We start from the raw sequence: 12,501 nt of genomic DNA on the forward strand, positions 1-12,501 counted from the left end.
AAACTTTCAAATGTTACCATGTGACAGAGCAATTCCAGTCCTAGGTATACATACCCAAGGCCCAAAAATGTCTATACTAACACTTGTACATTAATACTCACAGCAGTATTACTCATAGTAGCGAAAATGTAGAAACAACACAATGTCTATTAACATGAAAGGATAAAAACAAAATTTGGCATTATCTACACAATGTAGCATTCTTTAGCAATATAAAGGAATGATGTACATATATATGTCAACATGGGTAAAGCCTGAAAATACTGTTCTAGGTCAGAGAAGAGAATAAAAGACCACAGGATTTCATTTATATGATATTCATATATGTGAATATACCTAAAACCACTGTACACTGTAAATGGGTTAATTGGATATGATCGTGGTATATGAATTCTATCTCTAAGCTACTTTACAAAAACAAAAATACATACAGCATTTTCTTGTTACTAGCAACAGACATACACATGCCCCAATGAGAGCCAATGGAATTTGAATTTTTGGTGGAGCAAGCAGACAGAGGGCAGGATCAAGGCAAGTTGAAATTGATTGGATATGTGAACAAAAGCAGGTTGATGAAATAAACCTAACAAGCTCAGTGACCAACACAACCTCACAGGATAATCTCATCAAATTCCTATCTAGTATATGGATAGCCCATGGACAGACAATAGTTTCGTGAAGACCTGGGGAGAAAGCGGGGGGGAGGTGCGGGGGAAGAGGACAAAATACTTTCAACAATAAAGATAAATTTAAAAAATAAAATAAAAAATTTCTAACTGGGCAGGCCATGGTGGGTAGTTACTCCAGGCTTAACGCTCCCTCAGTAAAAGGTATCTTTCCCTTAAGCAAGCCCTGTCCATTGTTCTTGTGCACCTAGGGCAACACACCTTTGAAATGCCAGAGTAATTTTGCCAGTCCCCTACCAGGGGAACTAACCTGGAGGGAGCACAAGATCTTATCACCTATATATCATCCCTACTTATTGTAAAATGTTAACATCCTGTACCCAGCAATGTATGTATCTCTCCATTTTACTTTTTATCCAATGATCCCCTCCTTGCTTTCTCCAGCCTCTGTAATGGACAGCCAATTAATTTCATGTAATCCTTTTTTCTTACAAATGCATAAAAACAACTGCATAATTAACATTCTCCACAGCATTTTCTTAGTCTGTTGAGGTCTTGCTTCCATGCATGTCCTGTTAGCCTCAAATAAACTTATAAAATTTTTCTATGTTTGGACACTCATTGACAGATAAATGCCTAGAGATACTGGGGCCACATAGTGAAGGGAACTGTACCTGAGAACGAAGTCAATGCTGAAGCCAAGCTCAATTCAGAGATGCAGGATGAGGCCATACCTGAAGGTCAAGTTACATAATCTTTAAATTATGATCCAATACATTTCTTTGGGGGCTTAAAAAAACACAGTAATCTATTTATGATTTCTCTCTTAAAATTTAACAATACCATAATTCCTTATAACAGTTTGCAACTTTAATCACAAGCTAAAAACTTTATTTACAAATAAAGTCTTGTAATTTAAGAACCATAGTGACTCTCATTAAATCTGCAATCAATATTAACTATTAACAAATGTCTCACTTGCTTTTCAATTTACAAGGACACTTAGGATATTAAGAATAAACAGCTACAGAGCTGCCTCCCAACAAAGCATTTAGAATTCTTCAAGGTCCACATGATTTTGTCTTTCTTTACAAGGCTTATTACAAAGTAAATGTTTTAAAACTTTTGTAATTTTTTTAATTGATTTCTGATAGAGGAAGGAAGAGGGAGAGGATAGAAACATCAATGAGAATTCTTGATAGGGTGCCTCCTGCACACCTCCCACTGTGGATCAAGCCAACAACCTGGACATGTGCCCTGACCGGAAACCAAACGCATGACTCAACCACTGAGCCACACAGGCCAAGCACAAAGTAAATTTTAACTTGCATTTCTATAAACAAGGTTGGTAAATTATTGTCTCTATCTCATATTGTTTTCTATGTCTCTTTCACACAGTATGCCTCCAGTGGGGGATGAGGGGTGTGGCAAAAAAAACCTAGATAGACAAAAAAAAAGTCTTGAAATTCACCTTTATAAAAGCCTTTTAAAACAGGTTAGATCAATTCTCTAGATATTTATGTTACTATTGTGTCCAAAACCGTAATAATATAAAGAATATATGCCGAAACCGGTTTGGCTCAGTGGATAGAGCGTCGGCCTGCGGACTGAAGGGTCCCAGGTTCGATTCCGGTCAAGGGCATGTACCTGGGTTTCGGGCACATCCCCAGTGGGAGATGTGCAGGAGGCAGCTGATAGATGTTTCTCTCTCATCGATGTTTCTAACTCTCTATCTCTCTCCCTGCCTCTCTGTAAAAAAATCAATAAAATATATTTTAAAAAAATATATAAAGGATATGGAGCTTCCAGCACTTCAGGGAAGTAATATAGAAAATATAGAAAAGTACAGTTTTGGAGCAAATTAGCCCTAGGTGGAGAATTTAATGGAGGCATTCATGATTTCAAAAAGGCCTGCAGGTAAAAACAAGAGTTGTTTCTGGTACTTCCTTATAAAAACAGAACCTACAATAGAATCGATAGTGAAAACTTCAAAGCTGGGTAAGTTCATGTAGAGCTTAAATTAGCAAACTGAATTTTGTGTAATATCTAGTATATTGTCTTAGGCCATAAAATGTATTTCCTCTAACATGGCAACAGCTAAAATTTATTAAGCAATTACCATGTTAGGAGCTGTTCCAAGTGCGTGTGTATTATGACAACAATCCAAGAGGTAGTTACTACTGTTATCCTCATTTTACAGACCAGATAACTGAGACAAAAAAGTTAAATATCTTCTCAAGGTTACTTTTACTCTCAGTAAAGCCAAGATCTGAAGCTCAGCAGTGTAACTGCAAACACTGTGGTTTTAATCATCACTCTTTTTTTTTAATATATATTTTATTGATTTTTTACAGAGAGGAAGGGAGAGAGATATTGTTAGAAACATCGATGAGAGAGAAACATCGATCAGCTGCCTCCTGCACACTCCCCACTGGGGATGTGCCCGCAACCAAGATACATGCCCTTGACTGGAATCGAACCTGGGACCCTTGAGTCCACAGGCCGATACTCTATCCACTGAGCAAAACCGGTCAGGGCTTAATCATCAATCACTCTTGAATTTTATAAGATGAAAGCCCAGGAGATGATCACTTTGGCTTTATTGGTTGGTATCTCATAGAATGGCTCACCCAAAGTTGTGACGTCTTCAACACCATGTGCCAGAAATAATAAATAAAAGCAACCAAGTAAGAAACAGAGCAGCACATCAAAATTAAAATGCCAACGGTTTAATACAAAGAAGGAATCTTAAAAAAACAGCAAGGGAGACCTGGCAGGATTGGATCAATGGATAGAGCTCCGGCCTTCAGACTTCAAGTGTCCCAGGTTCAATTCCGGTCAAGGGCACATACCTGGGTTGCAGGCTCGATTCCCAAGAGGGGGCATGCAGGAGGCAGTCGATCAACGATTCTCTCATCATCATTGATATGCTATCTCTCTCTTCCTCTCCCTTCCTCTTTGAAATCAATAAAAATATATTTTAAAAAAAACAGCAAGGGAGCTTAGTTACCTACTAGGGAATTAGTTACCTACAATTGAGCGCCCATATGACTGTCAGCTGATTTCTCAACAAAAACTTTCAGGTCAAAGAGGAGTGGCAAGAACTATTCAGTGATGAATAGCAAGGACCTAGAAGCAAGATTACTATACCCAAGAAAGCTATCATTTAGAATTTCAAGTCAGATAAGGAGCTTCACAATCAAGAAAAAGCTAAAGTAGTTTATCACCACCAAGCAGTATTACATGAAATGTTGGTCTTCTTGAAGATGAATAAAAAGAGATAAAAATTTGAACAAGAGGCTGGGCATGGACCTATGAACCAGGAGGTCAAGGCACATGCCTGGGTTGCAGGCTGGATCCCCAATAGGGGGCGTGCAGGAGGCAGTCTTATCATTGATGTTTCTATCTCCCTTCTCCCTCTCCCTTCCTCTCTGAAATCAATAGAAATATATTGGGGAAAAAAAGAATCTCTTCCATATCTTGCAAAGATGAATAACTCACTCAATGCTAAGCTAACCACATTATTTCTAAGTTTTGTCATCAAATCCATTGTGTACTAGTTTAATTTTTAGCCAATGCAGATTCATTTAATTAATAATTTTGTCCCACAGCAGATATATTAGGCTACTTAGAAGTAAAATACTTACCTTTCAATGTTACTCTTTCATTGTATGTGTTCCCATTTCTCTCCAAACATGTCGGTGTCCCTCCACAATGTTTACTTTTTTGATCCTGGGACAGCAAGAAACTACTATATAATTACTCAATATAAAATTTATATATCACCTTTACTTATATTAAATTTACAATAAAAATACATGCCCATCTGCTCCCTTGATAACACTGCTGTGCAAAGCTCTGTTACTTAAAGTTGCACGAAAAGCATACTAATTTTCTTGAATTTTGAAGTGTGCAAAGAAACAAATACTAACTAGGTCAGGCCCCACAGGTGTGGCCCAGTGGTTCAGCATAGACCCATGAACCAGGATCAGGACAACCAATCACTGATTCTCATCACTGGTGTTTCTGAATCTCTCTCCCTCTCCCTCTCTGAAAAATCAATAAAAATGCATTTAAAACACACAAACACAAAAACAAACAAAAAAAACCCCACCTAGGTCTGGCCTAAATTGCTGCTCACTTTTCAAGTTAGAATTCATGTACCCTTCTTCCAGGTCTACTGTCCTTTCATTCCCAAGCAAAAGTACTTTGGCCGGATGGCTCAGTTAGTTGGTGTGTACCCCATGACACCAAAGACTCGGGGTTCATTCCTGGTCAAGGCACAGACCGAGGTTACGGGTTCCATTCCCGGTTGGGGTATGCGAGGCAACCAAAGGATGTTACATACACATCGATGTCTCACTCTCTCCAAAATCAATAAAAATATATGTCCTCGAGTGAAATTTTAAAAAAAGTTCTTTACCTTAACCATTTTCTTTAATTAGATTAATAAAAGAATCCAACAGTAGAAGGGGGAAAAAATACGTAAGTAACTGAAACCTAAACACTCGTGCATGTTAATACTGAATAAAATTTAAATTTACAGCTCACATTAAGGTCTGCAACCCGACCGATTAAAATGCACTCCAGCCCTAACCGGTTTGGCTCAGTGGATAGAGCATGGGCCTGCGGACTGAAAGGTCCCAGGTTCGATTCCGGTCAAGGGCATGTCCCTTGGTTGCGGGCACATCCCCAGTGGAGGGTGTGCAGGAGGCAGCTGATCCATGTTTCTCTCTCATTGATGTTTCTAACACTCTATCCCTCTCCCTTCCTCTCTGTAAAAAATCAATAAAGTATATTTAAAAATGCGCTCGAAGCTCCTGCAGCATCCCCTGTTCTCTTTACAGTGCAGGCAGGCGCTGCAAGTATTACGAATAAATGCTCACTGGAGCGACTCCCCGAAAGCTGGCTGCGGAGCTCGGGACCCTCCGGGCCGGTGCCGAGGGACCCCGCGTCCCTCCACACCCCCCGAGCGAGCTCAGTGTGCACTTGTGCACTTGAAAACGCCTCCAGGAGCCAAGGACTACGAGGAGCGAAAACATCCCCGGCATCGGGCGTCCCCGGCCACTCGGCGTGCCAGTGGGTCGTTTGTTTCGGGAGGAACCGCTTAATAATGGGGGCGGGGCGGAAGGAAACGGTCTAGTTACAGATACGAAGCGCAAAACAAAGATTTTTTTTTTTCACCCCAGCCGACGGGAAAGAATTAAAAACAGAAGCTGCCCTTACACTCCCCACCTAAGCCACCTCCCTGCAGTTGAACCAAACGCGTGTTCCGCGGGCGCTCCCCGGCGGCCTCCAACGGCGGAGGCGGCGCCCTCGGGCTTCCGCGAGGCGGGCCTGGCCCAGCCGCGCGGGCACCGCGAGCAGGTCAGCGGGCCGGGCGGGCGGCCGGCCCGGGCGGCGGGACCCTCCCAACCGGGAGCCGCCCCAGCAGCGCCCTCAGCCGCGCGGCTCGTCACGGCCTCGGAACAAAAGCGCTCGGCGGACCGGGCGCGCGCCCCGCTCCCTGCCGCGGGCACCTGAACTCCCGGGGCCCACTGCCCGGCCGGCGACCCGGGAAGGTGAGCGAGGGACAGCGGGCGACGCGGTCCCACACTTACCGACCAGCTCGGCGCCAGCCGGGGTAAGAGGAGAGACGAGCCGGCCTCCCGGGTGCCGGACTTTTTAAGTCAACTCGGCCCGCCTCCAGGGGCGGGTCCAGCACGGGCCGGGGCTCCCGGAACAGCTGGGCTCCGCCCCGAAGGAGAACCAAGGCGGCTGCGAGGCCGGCGCCTCCGCGGTCCTAGTGCCGCCCGGATACCCCGCCGCCGCCGCCAGCCCCGCCCTCCAGTGGATCTCGCGGAAGTTTGCAAAGCGTAGCCGCGCTTCCAGTGGTGTAAACGTCTCCAGCCAAGGTTCGCTCCCTTTAATGTGAATCAGAATCGTCCGTGGCGGCTTGTTGGTTAAAAAGGGATCAAAGAGCACCACCTGTGGAATCACCAGCTCATAAGGTCTGTTGCTGCGGATCTCAGGACCAGTGAGTCCGTTATGAGGTCGGCAAACTTTCTATCAAGCATGTGAAAGAAAGTGCACCAAGTAAAGCCTAAGTGTCCCAAATAGCTTCAGGTGCTGCTCCTAAGTGGGACATGCACAGGTGGTCTGGACCATCCGGTTGAGGCTTGTGCCAATACAGTACCTTCTGGTCAGACACTTTCACAGAGACAGCACCGAGATCTGAGCCGAGCCGCAGAAATTACACACAAACAGGTTAGATGCAAGCACACAGGGGGTTTATTTACCAGTTCCTGATGGGTCTCAGACGCTGGGAAGGATCCACCCAGCGATGCTCGCTGGCTGATACACACAAAGGGGTAGAGGGCGCCGTTGGCAGCTGGCTCCTTTCGTGGATGGACAGTTAATTGGGCAGAGTCTCGTGCTGGGAACCGAGCTGTGAGCACACACAGGTCCTCAGGCTCTGTCGACAGGAGAGCTATGTGCTGCTGAGTTGATCAGACTGTCTGGTTATATACCCCTCTGTAGACGTGGTCTTCGTTGGTGTGTGTGTTATCAGCGGCTGCCATGTGTGGATCCCCCCCGGGGTCTGTTAATCTATGGGTGTGTACAGGCTTTGGGCGTTCCCATCAGATAGGTTGTTTACCAGTACTAGTGGGGTTACAAGGGTGCAATCCTGGGTCTCACACAGTATTCCTATATCTAACATTAGGTACTATAATAATTACTATAACAGTCCACACAGGGTTACATGCTTTAAGTCTTACATTCTAAGGTCCTAACGTTAAGTACCATAATGATGACTATAACAAGCACCACCTGTGGAATCACCAATTCATTAGGTCCACTGTTGCTGCTGGTCTCAGGACCAGTGAGTCCGTTATGAGGTCGGCAAACTTTCTATCAAGCATGTGAAAGAAAGTGCACCAAGTGAAGCCTAAGGGTTTGTGTTGTTTGTTTGTTTTTAGCCTATTGCAGTAGGGAGAACATCCATTAATGCAGAGGAACCTTCTCAAAAAAAAGGGGGGGGGGGGAATAGATCTTTATTTTTATTTTCCTCTTTTTTTAAGGCCTTTTTTTATAGGAGGGTTTTTATAGGAGGAAATAAACAAGGGGATCCTGTCTGAGTGACTTAAAAATGAGACGTGGCAGAGGTGTATAGTTCTTGCCCTAGGGAGAGCAGGATATTCCTTTGCCCTTGAGGTTCAATTCTTGGCTCTGCTTACTCAGTAGACATACAACCTTGGGGAAAATCATTTAACCTGTCTCTGCCCAGTTTTCCCATCTGTAAAACAAGCATAACACTAATACTTACCTAATAGGATCGTGGAGATAGTTATATAAGTTAATACACAACCTAGAGCAGATCAGATAGGAGGTTTTCCAGAACCTAAGCCACAAGGGTCAGCAAGCAGCAATGAACCCAAGGGAGAGGGAGTTTTGTTGCCAGAAAGTCTGATAGAAACCCCGCTCCTTTACAGCTTCAGGAAGGTTTAATGCCCAGCAAGATTAATGCCCAGGAAGCTTCAAGTCTATTTGGGATGAAATGAATGATCTCTCTGCAGTGCATCCTTGTCTGTGTTTGCACTGACTTTCTCCTGTCTCCTTTAGATAAATAAAGCCTGTCTGATTCCCCAAAAGTGTTTGATCTTTTCACCAATCCTAACATACAACTGAGATTTGTCACAAGTATCACATGATCTTACTCATATGTGGAATCTAATGAACAAAATAAACTGATGAACAAAATAGAGACAGAAGCATCCAACAGATTGTGGAATCTCAGAGGGAAGGTGGGGGAGGGGAGGTGTGTGGGAAGAGATCAACCAAAGAACTGGTATGCATTTATGCAATAGGGTGGTGAAGGGGGTGGGGTGGGGTGCGGGTGGGGGAACTAAAAGAGGTCAATGGGAAAAATAAAGGGACATATATAATACTTTCAGCAATAAAGATTAAAAATAAAAGGTTTGTGAATGGAAAGGGAGCTATGTAGTAAATCTGACATATTCAGTGACTGAAAGTAATCTCAAAGCGTGATCTGATCGTAAATTCCTAACTGGGCAGGTCATTGCGGACAGTCATCCCCCAGGTCTATAAAATGTTTATCTTTTCCTTAAGCAAGCCCTGCCCATTGTTCTTGCGCAGCGAGGTTAACACACCTTTGAAATGCCAAAAGTAATCTTTTTTTCCAGACCTTCAGGCAACCACCCTTAAGGGACACATGATTTTGTAAACTATCCTATAATCCAATCACAGAGATTTCCCTCCAGGCTTTCTCCTACCTTCTTGTAATCTTACAGTCCCTCCCCTTAATTCCAAATGCTTAAAAAGAACTGCAAAGCTGTCATTCTCCAGAGCACTTGAGATCTTGCTTTCCAGCATGTCAGTTCTTTGTCTCAAATAAGCTCTTATAAAAATTATCTACATGCTTCCAACATTCTTGTATCAAAAATCCATCCATATAGCAGCCCTGAGAAGTCACTAAGGAAGGAGACTTGCAAAGGGAGGGCACACCTGAAAGTAAGCTTAATCAAGGGCTGGGCTTTACATAGTCTTTTCTTCTGATATTTACAACTCTGTCAAACAAAGAACTTTGTTACCTATCTGGTCTGGCTGGGGAGAGATTCCCCTAAAAGATTAGATAGCTCTCCTGGCTGGTGTGACTCAGTGGTTGAGCATTGATCCATGAACCAGGAGGTTCATGATTCTCAGGAAGGTCGTCCAGAAGGAAGTCCGGTCTAATTAGCATATTATGCTTTCATCATTATAGTTAATGAAGATAAACTAGAACTATCATTTATGTCCATCAGTTTCAAAATCACAGTTGTTAGATCTGCTGCTAGATCTTATTGTGTTAAGAAATAATTTATTAAATTTTTTTGGATAACTTTCACATTGAATTAACTTCCTTTGTAATCTTATGTATTTTATTTTAAGCATTTCAAAGCATCGTTCTAAGAAGGAGTCTATTGGCTCCACCAAACTGTCAAAGAGATTTGTGGCATTAGAAAAATGAAACTAGCCCTGACCAGGGAACATACAAGTGTTAATGTAGTAACATTAAAACCTGTAAAGAATTTTTGTAAGTTTATTTGAGCCAAACTGTCGACAATTGCTGGGAAGCAGAACCTCAACAGATTGAGATAATGCTCCAGAGAATGTCAAGTTTTCATCTATTTTTATACATTGCAATCAAAGGAGGGGACATAGGTAGGTTACATGAAATCCATTGATGATAGTTTAGAGAGGTGGTAGAAAGCAAAGGGCGGGGGCGGGGGAATTCTGGGATTGGATAAAAACTAAAATGATGGACACATACTTAGGTGGGTGCAGGATAGTCAACAGTCAACAATTAACATGATAATAATAACAATGAAGGACCCCAAGGGGTCTGGAAAAAGGGAAGTTACAAGTTACCCAGACATTTCAAGGGTTATAGATGCAAAAAGAAAGATAGGCTCAGTTAAGGTAAAGGTTGACCTTGTCAATGAAGATATTGGCCTAGGAGGTAACTACCCACCATAACTGCTTTTAGTTAAAGTTAAACTTCAGACCATCCTTTGTGGTTACTTTTAGGTCTCTGAGTTTGCAAGACCACCGCCATGCAGGCCTTCCCTGAGCTTGTTAGGTTAGCATGTGACCCCTTTCGTCCACACAAGAAACAACTGATGAATGCATACTAAATAAGTGGAACAACAAATCGATTTATCTCTTTCTCTCTCCCTCCCTCTCTCTCAAATCAATAAATTTTAAAAAATTGAAAAGAAAAATTATCTCAGGGTTATATCCTTTGCATGGATCAATTTAAGTTACTGCCATGACTACATTCCAAATCCTAACAAATGAAGAAAGATAAAGGAATTTCAGCGTAAGACAATAAAAGCATAATATGCTAATTAGACCAGACGTCCTTCTGGACAACTTTCCTGATGAAGCCAGGACTTTGAGGGACGCCCAGGTTCCAGATGCCTGCCAGAGGCTGAAGGGAAGCCCAGGTCCTGGGTGCCAGAAGGAAGCTGGTACCGGCAGCCAGGGGAAGGAAGGCCTACTCTTGCACGAATTTCGTGCATCGGGTCTCTAGTGATAATATAAGAATACAGTGGGGCCTTGACTTATGAGTGTCCCGACTAATGAGTTTTTCAAGATACGAGCCGTCTCTCCGCCGATTTTTTGCTTTGAGTTGCGAGCTAAAATTTGGGTTACGAGCCAGCTTCAGATACCCCACCGCTAGTTGGCGCAGCGAACGGCACAGTGAACGCCACAACATCAGCCCAGCATCACGTGTCTCACTCAGTCACTTTAATGTCACAGTGATTTGACATAGGAGTAATTTGAGTTACGAGCTCCGTCACGGAACGAATTAAACTCATAAGTCAAGGCCCCACTGTACCTGTGATATTATGGTGAAAATTTTACTATTAATACTGCTATGTTACTGTGCCTTTGTTGCCAACACTCATAATTGAAGGAAACAGTATATTCCAAACTGGCTGGGTGGCTCAAGGTTGGTTGGAGTATCATCTGAATGCACCAAGGTTTCCGGTTCAATCAAACCAGGGCACATATGGTGTTCCTAAGTGGTTAGAGCACGATTAAGGGTTCAATTCCCAGTCAAGGGCACATACCTGAGTTGCAGGCTTCAACCCTGCTAGCAGGGCACATGCAGGAGGCAACTGATCAACGTATTTTTCTCACACAGATATTTTTCTCTCCCTCCCTCTCTCAAAAATTGTTGGGGTCCAGCCCCAACAGGTCCAGGGGTTCCCAAAGGTGTGGACGGAGTTGGCAAAGAAGGAATGACAAGGTGACAGCGTTCAGATGATCAGCATAGCCAGGTTCTCTCTTTATTGTCCTGTTACATCTGTATTTATACCATTTGATCCTATAAGCATGCCTCTATAATCACATCATGGTATGTTTTGGGTAACCTTCTACAGTTCCTTGTTTCATTTCTAGTTTCTTATCTGACCTTTACCAAAAATCCTGTCTCTATCTAGTTCTGTTGATTTTAATCTTGTCTTGGTTAATCTCTGTGTTCCATTATAAGGGCTATTCCAAGGTCGCTGCTCTACTGATAAGCTACAAGGAAGTGACTGAAGGAGATTCTCCTACCCAATAAAGGTTATGTCCTCCCAGCTTTGCTGCTTGCCTTCCCTGGGACTGCCCTGTGTCAGTGGATCTCCAGGGGTATAGGCTTTGGTGCTTTCCCTGGTGGGCAGACCCTTGGCTGTTGGGGTCCAGCCCCAGCAGGTCCAGGGGTTCCCAAAGGTGTGGACAGAGTCGGCGAAGAAGGAATGACACAGAGACAGCATTCAGTTGATCAGCAGCCTAGCCAGGTTCTCTATCCAGGTTCTAGCCAGGATCTCCAGCCAGGTTCTGTGAGTTATTGTCTTGTTACATCTGTATTTATACCAGTTGATTTTAATCCTGTCAATTTCTATTGCAAAGGTTAGGGTGTTCCTTATCTCCATTCCAGGGAGTAAAGATTATGTAGCTTAAGCGTGATTGTTTGTAGTTAAAGTGATTAATTACCCGCCGGGCACTTAGTTAAGGGGTTGTATCCCCTCCCTAACCTCAGGGAAAAATCCCCACCTGGGGAAACAACCTTTCTCGGAGAGGTGACGTTGGTTAAAACACATAGCACTAAGGGGAGCAAACATATTAAGAACAGTATGCTATATATGCCAGGTCCCTTGAAACATATGCTGTGCAGATGTTTCTTTGCTGCAGCGACTGTGTCAAGCAGCAAGGATGGACCGGCTTCTGGCACCTGGGGATGTGAGCCCAACAAGTCCCAAATTTATTGCCAACAGTCTTAGTCCAAGTTCTTCATAAGTACTACATAGTATTTCTGTAACACTAGGGGGTTTCACTGATTTATTCT

At 43.4% G+C, this 12,501-nt stretch overlaps 1 protein-coding gene across 2 annotated transcripts in view; it reads right to left on the reverse strand.

Moving 5' to 3' along the window:
• The window catches only part of KIAA1551 (KIAA1551 ortholog), a 36,978-nt gene extending 30,684 nt beyond the window's left edge, over window positions 1-6,294 (reverse strand). For both annotated transcript variants that reach the window (XM_023752309.1, XM_014454041.2), the window contains exons 1-3: window positions 6,227-6,294; window positions 4,274-4,358; window positions 1,301-1,360 (exon numbers count right to left, since the gene is read on the reverse strand). The gene's annotated coding sequence lies outside the window, so the exon portion shown is untranslated. The remainder of the gene's footprint in view (window positions 1-1,300; window positions 1,361-4,273; window positions 4,359-6,226) is intronic.
• Between the last annotated feature and the right edge of the window lie 6,207 nt (window positions 6,295-12,501).

This window comes from Myotis lucifugus, unplaced genomic scaffold, assembly GCF_000147115.1.
Source record: "Myotis lucifugus unplaced genomic scaffold, Myoluc2.0 scaffold_30, whole genome shotgun sequence".
In the NCBI taxonomy this organism is placed as follows: domain Eukaryota; kingdom Metazoa; phylum Chordata; class Mammalia; order Chiroptera; family Vespertilionidae; genus Myotis; species Myotis lucifugus.